Source organism: Notamacropus eugenii, chromosome 6, assembly GCF_028372415.1.
Source record: "Notamacropus eugenii isolate mMacEug1 chromosome 6, mMacEug1.pri_v2, whole genome shotgun sequence".
Taxonomy (NCBI): domain Eukaryota; kingdom Metazoa; phylum Chordata; class Mammalia; order Diprotodontia; family Macropodidae; genus Notamacropus; species Notamacropus eugenii.
In genome coordinates, this window is record NC_092877.1 from 85,892,992 (window position 1) to 85,906,187 (window position 13,196).

General features: G+C 36.0%; 1 pseudogene; it reads right to left on the reverse strand.

The window, feature by feature from the left end:
* Positions 1–9,659: 9,659 nt before the first annotated feature.
* On the reverse strand, positions 9,660–10,541 carry LOC140512077 (small ribosomal subunit protein uS2-like; annotated as a pseudogene).
* Between the last annotated feature and the right edge of the window lie 2,655 nt (positions 10,542–13,196).

Genomic DNA, 13,196 nt, shown 5'->3' on the forward strand with positions numbered 1-13,196 from the left:
TGACATTCTGAAAACTGAAGAAATTACAAAAAACAAAAGAATGAAAAAATAGAAGACAATGTAAAACATCTCATTGGAAAAATAACTGACCTGGAAAATAGATCCAGGAGAGACAATTTAAAAGTTTTTGGACTACCTAAAAGTCACAATGAAAAAAAAGAAAAAGAACCTACATATCATCTTTCAAGAAATTATCAAGGAAAACTTCACTGATATTTTAGAACCAGAGAGTAAAATTGATATTGAAAGAATCTACCTATCACCTTCTGAAAGACATCCCAAGAGGAAAACTCCTAGGAATATTGTAGCCAAATTTCAGAGCTCCCAGGTCCAGGAGAAAATATTTCAAGCAATAAGAAAGAAACGATTCAAGTATTGTGGAAACACAATCAGGATAATACAAGATCTAGTAGCTTCCACATTAAGGGATGGGAGGACTTGGAGTGTGAAATTCCAGAGATCAAAGGAGCTAGGATTAAAACCAAGAATCACCTACTCAGAAAAACTGAGTATAATATTTCAGGAGCAAAAATGGCCATTCACTGAAAGAGAGGACTATCAAACATTCATGATGAAAGGGCAGAACTGAATTGAAAATATGACTTCGAAACACAAGAATCAAAAGAAGCATGAAAATGTTAACAGAAAAGAGAAAGTGGGAGGGAATTACTAAAGTTGAATTGTTTACATTCCTGCATGGAAAGATAATGTGTAACTCGAGACTTTTCTCAGTATTACTGTAGTTGGAAGGATGATATATACATTCATACATACATGCATACATGTACACACATATGTGTGTATACACAGAGGGCACAAGGTAAATTGAATATGAAGGGATGATAACTAAAATATGAAGTTAATAGGTGAAAGAGGAATATATTGGGAGGAGAAAGAGAGAAATAGAATGGCATAATTGGTCTCTCACATTAAAGAGGCAAGAAAAAGTTGTTGGTTTTTTTTTTTTCCAATGGAGGTGAAGAGTGGAGAGTTGAGAGGGTAAGAGTGAACCTTAATTTAATCGAGTTTGCCTTAAGGAGGGAATAACATGCACACTCAATTTAATATGAAGATCTATCTTACAGTACAGCAAAATAGGGGAGAAGGGGATAAACAGGGTATGGGGATGACAGAAAGGGCAAATGGGAAGAGGTGGTAATTAGAAGTAAATACTTTTAAGGAGGAGCAGGGTCAAAAGAGGGAACAGAATAAATGGGGGGCAAGATAGGATGGGTGGAAATAGAGTTAGTCTTTCACAACATGACTTTTATGGAAGTGTTTTGCATAACTACACATGTGTAACCTATATCAAATTGCTTGCCTCCTCAATGGGGATGAGTAGGGAGAGAGGAAGGAAGAGAAGTTACAACTCAAAGTTTTAAAAACAAATGTAAAAAATTGTTTTTACATGCAGCTTGGTAATAAGACATACAGGCAATGGAGTATAGAAATCTATTTTACCCTTCAAGAAAATACAGGGAAAGGAGATGAGAGAAAGGATGGATGTGATAGAAGGGAAAGCAGATTGGGGGAAGGGGTAATCAGAATGCATGCTGTCTTGGGTTAGATGGAGGGGAGAGATGGGGAGAAAATTTGGAATTCAAGATCTTGTGGAAGTGAATGTCGAAAACTAAAATAAATAAATAAATTTTTTAAAACAGTGAAGAAAACTTATAAAAATAAAAAAAAATGGTTGTCAGAAGTTTCTCTATAACTTGTTCTCTTGCAGAGTTCTCTAGAGCCCTGAAAGTTTAAGTGACTTGTCCAGAGTCACTTAACCTTAATGTAACAGAGGTAGAACTGAAAAGTCAACTCTTTGCTCTTTCTCAAATCATCTTTCTATTCTTTACACCAGAGGTTTCAAACTATTACTGAGAGGTGCAAATGGTCAGAAAACTCCCCAGTATCTCCAACTAATTACAATGTAACTGGGAAATGTTTAAAAAAATTGATCAAAATATTGAACAACATAGGTAATATCAGTTTGCGGTTTCCTAAATCAATTAGCAATGCTAGATGTCCATTCCTATTTGATTTTGACACCATAGCATTATGCTATGCTACCTTTCAAATTTATTCTTTCTCCAAAAAAGAGAAAACTCTTGGAGGTTTGGAGGGGAGATATCTAAACTATATTAGATGATTAATCATTAAGGATTCCCCAACCAAAACTAAGCCTAGTCAGACTGCTGACTCAGATTTGATGGTGATAAACAGACATTTGTAGTATACAGGCAAGAAATGTAAAGCACTTCATTCATAAAAGACAATATGGCATTTTACTGTGCCATAACAAAACCAAAACAACCAAATTTACAATAAAGCAATAGATTTGTGGGCAGAAAAACTGGCATTAGTTCTGGATATAATACCAGCTAAATGACTATGTGAAGTCACAGGATCTGAGTTTCCTCTTCTTCAAATAGGACAATAACATTTATACCACCTGTGTGACAACTAATCATATTGGTTATTTAAATTAAATCAGATGAATATATTAATGTTCTGTGCTCTATAACCATAAGATAAGATAATGCTTAACCATTATTTTATGATCTTCAAGGTACTGTAATGGTTAGTAAGCTACTTTAATACACAGACTGCTGAACTTGGCATGAAGAGACCTGAAACCCAAATCCCTTCTAAGTAAGACTAGTTGTATGATAGGGGCAAAGTTGCGTAACCTCAATTTTGTCACTTGACAAAGGGGATTTTAATCCTTTCACCTCTTACCACAGAGGACAGATATTTTGAAAACTTCAAAACAGTTTTTATAATTCTGTGTTACTGTTATTACAATCGCTAAGCATTCACTTGAAAATCCACACTAAGTAGATGACAACACCAAATGGCAATTTTAAAAACTTGAATCAGAGAATATAAATGCATCATAACATGGCAACCAAAATAGCACAAACTGACATGATCATAAAGTTGACTAAGCTTAGCAGCAAATGACAATTAGATTATTTTGCTAGCCAAAGTGCTTAAAATATGGGTGAAGGAATGACTATATATCTAAATTAAGCTGTAGTTTTCCCTAAATTTGGCTTATGGAAGAACAAAATTTGTCCTGTAAGCAATGGTTTTTATCACCATATCTGTACTGATATCTATTTATCATTCTTTCTGTCTTTCTATAATTTTAAGAGGGAGGTTAATACTTCAGGATAGCCTACATTTAAATGGTGTGGATTACATACAGTAATACAATTAAAAATACAAAATGGGTATTACTACTTCAGAACAAATGGAAAAATGAAACTATTGCCTCTGTCAATAATATTTTCTCACTGTTTGTACTTTCCTATATTCTTGCAAATAAGTGATTCATTAAAAAAAAAAAAAACCTGCTAAAGCACCAATAAAGCATTCTGGAATGGAACCTAGAGCCGAGAATATGAAATTTTAAAGCTTCAAAGCCTTGACTATAGTGACACAATATATATGGTAGCCAAAAACAAACAGGTTTAGAGATGTGAATAAGTCCGTTTTTATGCCTTATGGCAGAAAAGTATGGCTTCAACATCTTCTATCTGTCATATCAAGAGGGTAAATTGGTTAGCAATTCTGATTCTTTCAAGCTTATGCCCCTTTGCAGTCTCACCTCATTCAGAATTTTAATCATGGTTCTCAGCTGGTACAAGAATAATTAATACAGGTTTCTGTCTTCTATTGGAGAATACCAGGGAATTTAACTTTATCAATGGCTTTAAAATATAGCTTCGATTTTTTTTCACCTTTGGGCAAAATATTTTCATTAAAAATTTGTCTGTATAGATACATCAATTTAAGTATCTATTCTATACTTCCAAGAAATTATTTTAAGCTGATTTTTAAATCCTTATCAAATATGAGTTTATTGACAAATTATTTATTCACAAAAAAGATATTTCAAAGATAGAAATATTATGTGATTATATTAGAAGCAATGTAGACAACTGAACATTTCTGAAAGCATAATAAAGAGAAACATAAAATTTCAAGGAAAAGGTAAGATAACCTCTTATTGGCATAACTTTTATAAAAGGTAGGGTTAATATTGAGAAATGCATAGATATCAGATGTATCTTAATTTCTTTTCACTTTTGGAGACTCTTTAAATGTTTCCTTTCTCCTTTCAAGTGTGTAGAATAATTTAATAATCATGGACTAATTTTATATACCTAAGTACACACATATACATTATCTAATAGGTAATTTCTAAAGTATGAGACCATATAATTCTTATCATTTATGACCTGATTGTCTTCAGTAATTATTGTGGTTTTATATCTTAGATATAAAATTTCAGACATAAGTCAAATAATGTTCCCATTGAATGTACTGATTTTAGCACTTGTCCATTGTATTTCATTACTGACAGACTAAACTCCTTTTTTCTCATCTAAACAAAACTAGTTTGATTTGCATTTTGTTTTATCTAATATTATCAAGAAACTATGAAGTGTAATATTTCACTGAATATATTGTAAGCAAATTTTATATACCTCTGTATATCTCTGTGTGTATGAGAATACAATTCTGTGTGTGTGTGTGTGTGTGTGTGTGTGTGTATTATCTATTGGTAAGAATGTATATATCACAATTTTATGCTGCTTTTGAATCCTTACTGATTCGATTAAAGCAATGGCCAAAACTTGGTTTGAGTACTGGAACTGGAGTGAGAAGACTGGCATTTATTTCTCAGATCTGGCAGTTACCACCTGAGTAAAATCTGGGGTTTCAAGTCATGATTAGACAACATATTACTGAAACATACTGATGCTTAATGGTAAGCGCACAGGATTCAAATTCATGATACCTGGCATCATATTCAACCTCAGATACTTTGTATCCATGCTATAATGGGCAATTTAGCTAATTTCCAAGTTTTTTAATCTGTAAAATGGAATTAAAATTAATGGTGATACTCTGTGGACTCTCCAGGAATAGTACAAAAGACCTTCAGAGTTTATTTCTAACCTACCATTCCAGTCTTTTGAAATTTACTTACCTGAGATTTTTGTTCCTGCACATTGAATATGAGTTCCTTGAAGAGAGATATTATTTTGTTTTGATTTTCCTTTGTGTTTCCAGTTTCTAGTACAACAACAAGTACAAAGGACATGCTTATTGAGTATTTCTTAAATTGAAGGCATCAAATGTAAAATATAGGTTTTATATATATATATACATATAATATGTTTATATATAATGTGCTTATATTATATATTATTTTATTTTCACAGCTTTGCCATAAGAATCAAATATGCAAGTGTATGTTTAAGCACATCTGTCTTGTTTTGTTTTGGTTTTTTGTAACTCCTTCTGCAGGTAGTATAGTTGTGGGGACATTCTAGGTACCTAAAAATGTAATGATTTAACTTGGTTTGACCTTGAATGTATATCAGTAGGAACCATACTGAATTCTTCTGGGATGATCAACTGCTTTTTTTATCTATTATCAACATTAGCTAACAGAAAAATGCCAAGAATATTGAATTTCAATATGTTTCATATTTGTTGATTATAAGAAAGCATTTCAACCAGTAGGATATAATGCTATCTTCAGTGTGCTTAACAAAATAGGAATTGATCTCACTTACATAGACTGGAAGAAATGTGCCACAATTATATTATAGAAATTACAATGTGCGACAGTTCCTATTGTTGCCTTTTTAGAGGAGTTAAAATCATGACACATTTGAAGGTAAACACTTTAACATCTTATTGAGTCCATGATCTCATCCATAATACTTTTCCTGCATTATAAATCACAACCCGTCCATATTTGCTATCCTCGATCACTTTTCTCCCCATCTTCCTCTAAGTCCTCCAGAGGAGGTTCACAAAATGTGCTTGGAGCCCTCCTCTAGATGTCCTGATATAGGAAGAATACCAGTGTAGTGTGCAGAGAAAATTGGTGGTGAAGTGGATAGAGTGCTTGGTTTTGGGAGCTAGGAAGACCTGAGTTCAAACCTGTATTGATACTATTTAGTTGTGTGATCCTGGACAGTTCATTTGACCTCTGTTTGCTTCAATCTCCTAGTTTGTAAAATCAGCATGATAATAGCTCCTTGCAGGGTTTTTTGGTCAGGATCAAGTGAAATAATATTTGTATAAACTCCTTATTTACTATAATGCCTGACCCACCTCCTTCCCTGCACTAGAATGAAGGAACTGTTTATTGAAATCAAGTTTCAGTGAAATTAAGATATTATTGATGTTGAAGACTTTTATTTCCCTTAATTCAGTGACTTTGATAGCAATTCCCTAGCACCAAGGTAGGAAGAGGGAAGTGAGGAAAAGAGGGAGAATATTTGGAAGTCAAAATTTTGAAGAAATGAATGTTAAAATTTGTCTTTACATGTAATCAAAAAAAAGGCGGCACAATAGATAGAGCATCAGGATGGTAGTAAGGAAGATCTGAGTTCAAATGTGCCCCCAAATACAGCTAGTATTACAAGTTGTGTGACCCTGGGCAAGTCACATAACCTTGTTTGCCTCAGTTATCTCATCTTTAAATTGACCTAGAGAAGAATAAGAAGCACTCTAGTATCTTTGCCCAGAAAAGCCAAAATGCGGTAACAAAGAGTTGGACATGACCAAAAATGATTGAACAACAAAATTAAAAGTACTTTCTATTTCTAAAACATTTTACCATTAAAAAAGCCCTTTCCTCCTAGGAAATGTGTGTGGTAAACACTAAAATTATTATCATATTTATCCAAACATAGGCCAACATAAACTATAAAAAGTTACCCATACAATTACCTACCCAACCAAACTGAATGTAATCCTTTAGTGGGGAAACTGGATATTTAATGATATAGAGGACCTTTAACCATTGTTTAGCTGAACTTCCAACAGAAGAAGAGGTTTTGAAGACCATTAGGCTCCTTTCATGTGGCTAAGCACTTGGGTGCTGATTCAATTCTAGCTGAGATTTACAAGGTAGGGGGACCATAGCTCATACAAAAGCTGACTGAATTTTCCAGGTTATTTGGCAAGAGGAAGTTATCCCCCAGGAGGTCAAGGATACCTTCATTTTCCATCTCTATAAAAGCAAAGGGAATAGATTGTTCTGTGTCAGTCACAGGGTGGTCCCTCTCTTAGTCATTGCTGCCAAAATTCTTGCTAGAGTCCTCCTTAATAGGCCAATCCTTCACCTGGAAGATGGTCATTTACCTGAAACATAGCATCAAGGTCAACTACCATACTGATGGTAAGTTCTTCAATTTGAAAAGGCTACAAGCCAAAACCAAAGTAGAAGTGCATGATTGTTGGTACATGAATTTCTGTTTGTACATGATTGTGGATTCAATGCAGCCTCTGAAGCTGAGATGAAACAAAGTATGGATCAATTGTCTGCTGCCTGTGCTAATTTTGGCCTAAGAATTAACACCAAGAAAACACAGGTGCTCCATCAGCCACCATCACACCATCCATACATGGAACAACATGTGTAACATGGTTACAGCAAATGGGGAAGTTTGGCATTCTGTTGATAAGTTCACTTACCTTAGTACTGTACTTTCTTCAACCTATTTCTTGACTTTTAACTCTGTACTAAAGTTGGGGTCTGCAAATGGAGTGATTGGGGTACTGTCCCAAGCTTTAGAGGCTTGGAGCTGCTTTTTCAGCTAATTTCTAGGGACTTGTAAGTTTTCAGTTCTTCCAAAGTGGTATGATATAAGGGGGGGAGGTGTTTTCTTCTCTCCTGGCCTGTGCTCTGGTCTCTGAGTGACCATGAGTATTCTTTTCTGATATAGAACTGTGGGGTCTCCACTCCAGTGGTCACAAGCTCTGCTATGCCAGTAGTAATGTAAATGTAAGATTGGGGTAGCTAGGTGGTACAGTGGAAAGAGCACCAGTGCAGGAGTCAGGAGGACCTGAGTTCAAATCTTACCTCAGACATTTGACACTCACTAGCTGTGTGACCTTGAGCAAGTCAGTTAACCCCAATTGCCTCATCCTGGATCATCTCCAGTCGTCCTGATGAATATCTGGTCACTGGATTCAGATGGCTCTGGAGGAGAAGTGAGGCTGGTGACATGCATAGCCCTCCCTCACTCAAAATAAAGTCAAGTGCAAGTCATGTCATTATTTCTCTGATGGCATGGTCTTCTATAGCAACAAAGGATGAACACACACGCATAAAGTAAGGTTAATGGTGGGTGGGTAGGGAAGAGTTAAAGGTCTTTTCAACCCTTTAATAGGCCTCCAATACCTTTTACTAATTTCTAATGAGGCACTGGGTCACATGGGTCATGCCCTCCAGCTCTGAAAACTGCATATGTACTCTGAGGTGAAGTTTCACTTTGAGGCTTATTTTTTTGGAAGGTTTGTGTGACAGATGAGACTCAGGGTAGCCTCTAAAGAGTCACTTAGTTTCAAAACCCAGCTGTTGGTGCTTCTCTCTCTGGTAATGATGTATGTATTGTGTGTGGTGTGTTGGTGTGTTTGTAATTTCTGCTTGTAATTTCTGTTTGTATTTTCTCTGAAGTTCAGGATGCTGACTTTTTCTCCTGAACAAAGTTTATGATATATGTACTTGATTAAAGTAGATTGTTGACCCCTCAAAAGTTGCTTTCCTTTTAGAAAAGCAGATCTAAGAACCTGTACAGCAAGACCTCCTGTGTATGCTGGTGTCCTTGTTGATAAACCAATGTTCCTTCTCATCCTGGCACTGCTACCCAGGACTGCAGCATGGATCTAAATATGGGAAATCCCTGACTCAATGTTAGCAAAAAGACCCCTTTAATTTCTTTTTGATTGGTTGTTCAACCCCCTTACCATCTGTAGGCTGAGAGCTCTGGAATCAGTCACTGTTCCTCCTACTGCTGACTCAGTCACTTCCAAGGCCTGCTCAAACCAGAAGGTTTGCTGGGGTTGGGGCTCTGCTGGTATGGTCTGCACTGGACTGTGCTTCTCTCTCACCCTGAAGCAACAGATCTAAGCTGTGACCTTCTAATTTTTGTTGGGCTGAAATTTTTTTCACTCCATCATTTTGAAAGTTCTGCAGCTCTAGAATTCGTTTAGAGTCACTTTTAAAGGTATTTAGGGAGTTTAGGGGAGAGCTCAAGTGAATCCCTGCCTTTACTGTGCCATCTTGGCTCCACCTCTGAGGAAACTTCTGTGTTGAAACCCCAATGACTGATTGCAACTGGTAATTTATCAGTATCTTACTTCAGAAGCAAAGCTGTGTGGGCATAAATTGAATCCACATTTTCCTGACTTGAAGATCAGTCACCCCTTCGCACTATTAGATTTCTCTTAATATAAGGTAGACATTGATATATACTATTTATTTTAGGATACTATTAGGTTATTGTGTCCTCTAACTGCCAGACATAAAGTTAGTAGCAGGGTAGTACAATGGTTGATGAGCTAAGCCTAGAATCAGGAATAATTGAATTTTAATGAGCCTTAGGTACTTGTTAGATTTGTGGTTCTGATCAAATAATTTAACTTTTTTTCTATCTCAGTTTCCTCATCTATCAAATAAGTATAATAATAACTCCTACTTCCAAAGTGGTTATGAAATATTTTCCAATTTGTAAGACTTACAAAACACTACTACCACCACCACGACTGCTGCTACTATCACTACTTATTGTTGTTGTTATAGATCTCTACTTAGAAGTCTACTCAGAGATTATTTCATTTCCTTCATTTTACAGATGAAGAAACTGAAGATCATGGACCTTAAGGGATTCCTCAGTTCCTATCCACTAAGTGGTGTGAGCAGTAGGAGCCACAGACCAGTCCTCAGTGGCTGGCTGAGAACTCAGTGAATAGGCATAGATGACACCTGTACTCCCTCAGACCAATCAGCTACCTCTGGTTGAGTAGCACTGAATTCTGGGCCAGTCCATTCACTCTGAAACTCCTACTTTGTCACTGCAGCCTGCTCTTCCTTTTAAATCTCCTCTCCATCCCTGCAGAAGTAAACATTAGGCATAACCTCCCACTGCTGTTCACAGAAGATGCTACCATGAACATGTAGAATTTCACAGGCTAGCATCCACCACATTAGATGCACTGAGTGAGCTCCCTTGTTGTTACATGGAATGACAATGCCCACATCTCAAAGTGGGGAATCTGTGTTGCACAATGCAATAGTTCAGAGATTAACATACAATGCTTCAGTCAGAGGTTGGTGGTCTACCCAAGGATCAGTGACCACCGAGAGATGAGGCTCCCTGGAAGCTGCCTGGATCTGGTTAGTGAAGGTGACCAGTTTGAAATATCCAGCAATAAGTGTGGTGCCAGTGGCAGCAGCAAACTTCAGAACAGCTCACTGGCCAGTGTTTCTGGATAAGATAGCACTACCATCAGCTGGATTTTCAATGACAACAATGGCACAAGCTGCCAGAAGAAGTTTTTCCCAAGTTTTCTTCAAATTAATGATGTAGTTGCCATCACTCTTTTTTTTTTTTGTATATATACTGTTCCATCTAGAAGTATAATTTGGTGCCACCCAAAAGGTTCTCTGCAGTAAGGAATATGAAAACATCCTTCTCTTTCATCTACAAGACATCCAGGGCTCCAGACATTGTAAAAGATTCTTTTTAAAATTAGGATGGAAACCAAGAACAATGCAGTATGGAACTCTTTTCTGGGCAGTGCAGAAAGTCTAAGATTACTTTCAACCCTAAATGTATGGTCCTAAGATCATGGACCATCGATTAGCAATAATGTTTTCTTTGGTTAATCAGGATCACTTCAGTAGTGTAAAATACAAAAAAAAAAAAATGGAGAATTATAGATTTTTACATTGAAAGGGAGTCATTTAGTCTACCTTCTCAAACAATATAGAGATCCTATTGACAACACTCTGCAAGAAGACCATTTAGTCTCAGAATTCCTTATGATTGAAAACAATATCTCCATAAGTAACCCATTCCATTATTGGACAGCTCCAGGCACTAGACAATTGTTCCTTTTGTGGAGATGACAACTGCCTTCCTGAAACTTCAGTTGTTTGGTTCAAATTCTGCCCTCTGCAGCAACACACATCTGAGTGCTCAGGTACTATAGCCCTTCAAAAATCAGAAGGCAGTTATCATCCCCTTCCCCCCCCCAAATCTCTTATTTTTCCAGGTAAACCCAATAATTTATTCTTATGACCTTATATAGTATCATTTCAATTTATTATCATTTTTATTAATTCCTTCATGCTGAGCATCTTATTTTGTATATGCTCTAATTCAGCAATGTCTCTTTAAAATGTGGCATCCAAATACAGCAGAATACTCTAGATGTTTCCTTATTAGTACAGATTACAGTGGAATGTTGACTACCCTTTTCCTTACCTTTATGCTTAAATGAATTTTCAAATTGCATTAGCACGTTGGGAGTTAGGGGGATATCCAGATTATCATCATATTTTGAAAAAAATGCTTATTTCTTTGAGGTCCAAAGGCCTAACTTCTATAAATTCCATCAAGAACAAAAACTTATTGGCCCTTTTAAAAACATTAATAAGATGTTCCAATAAATGTGGAATATCATTTGCTTACATGTTCCATTACACTTAGAAAGATAAAATTCCAGGCTCAAACAGTCTAGGAAGAAGGTATTGTATCAATGACAGGAGTAAAGTGAGTTACTGCCTGTGATTGCATTATCCACATTGCTTTGAGAGAAACCCAGGAAGTGAGATTAAATAGTCTGGGGGAGGGAACACTGTATCAATGACAAGAGAAAATTAAGTTAGCCAAACAAAATTGCACAGAGTGTCAATCCCAGAGATGGATTTTTTGAGTATACACAGAAAGGAATTTTGGAGAAAGAAGTTAGTTTATATTTTATCCCCAAAGAAGAACAAATAAACATAAGGGAGATGAAGTGGTGGTCATCTAAATGATAGGAGGTTAGAGGTTTCAAGAAAGACATCTGGTCAAAAAAAAATTGTATGTAAAAATTGATATGCAGACATTTGACATTTCACAATTAGAAATTCATTCCTTTGGCTTAAGCAAAATGGACTCTTTATTACTAATTATAATGCAAATATCATTAGTATATTAAATTTTAATAGCTACTGCCCATGTGAATTTATGAAATTCTCTTCTGAAGACGCAAATAAATTGGGCAATGTGCCAAAAAATCCAGAGTTCCTTAAGAAAATGAAGGTGTTACTAGGGAATGAGTAACGATGGTAAGGTAAGAACTTGTGGAAGTGTAGTCAATTCAGTTGAATAAATACTAAAATGTCGGTGCATTGGTGATAAAATGGGGATCAATTGACTTACATTAAATGAATTCCTGAGTCCTGTTGCTGTGTGCTAGGGGCAAATCAATTTAAAATGTCAAATCAATTAAATAATTAAATGTCTACTATGCTGGGGATAAAAAAAAATTAATGTAGTGAGACAATTCAAATAAATACTTAAATTCCTACTATACTGGGCAAAAAAAAAGTGAATGTTAGTTCAAAATGCCCTGTGAAATGTGCTAGGGACAAAAGATAAAAACAAATATTGCTTCCTTGATTGGGTAGTGGGAGGTAGAATTGGGTTGGGGAACTACAATGAAAACAATTGTGGAGGGTAATAACAACTGGGCTAATTAGAAAAAAAAAAAACAAACCTCTAGGACTCAGAATTTGCATTAAATAAACTTTCAGGGGAAGAAGAATATGTGAGGCAGAGAACATTCCAGCCATGAGGGACAACCTCCATGAAACCTCTACCCCAAAGCCTACTGGCTCAGGGACTTTCCTCATGCATGCCTTGTTTGGCCTCAGCATTGAAGCAAGATTGACAAGGGCAGGAGAGCCCCAGCCTTCTTCAGGATTGAGTTACCTTACACCTGATGAGATAGCACATTCACTTTGTATTAGCTGATATATATCCTCCTGTGTATAACTTCTCATTTTTTGTTTTGCTACCAATTTGCATTATGAATTTTCTTTGCTATTGCTACATGTGTGAGTTTTGTAACTGGTATTTAAAAGTGAGATTGAATTCAATCATATTTTCTAAGCTAATAATATTTAAGACACAAGATATAATTCTGTCCAGGTACTCTCTTTCTCTAAGAAGAGCAGAATGGCCTCCAGCCTCAACTTCCTTCTTCCTCTCTTGGAAGTAATTAAAGTATCCCTTGGAGAACACTGGGGTGGCAGGAGTTTGTGGAAAAGAAGCTAGAGATATTAATTCTTCCTTTTAGCCACCATCAACAAACTTCAGCATAGGTAGGCTTTC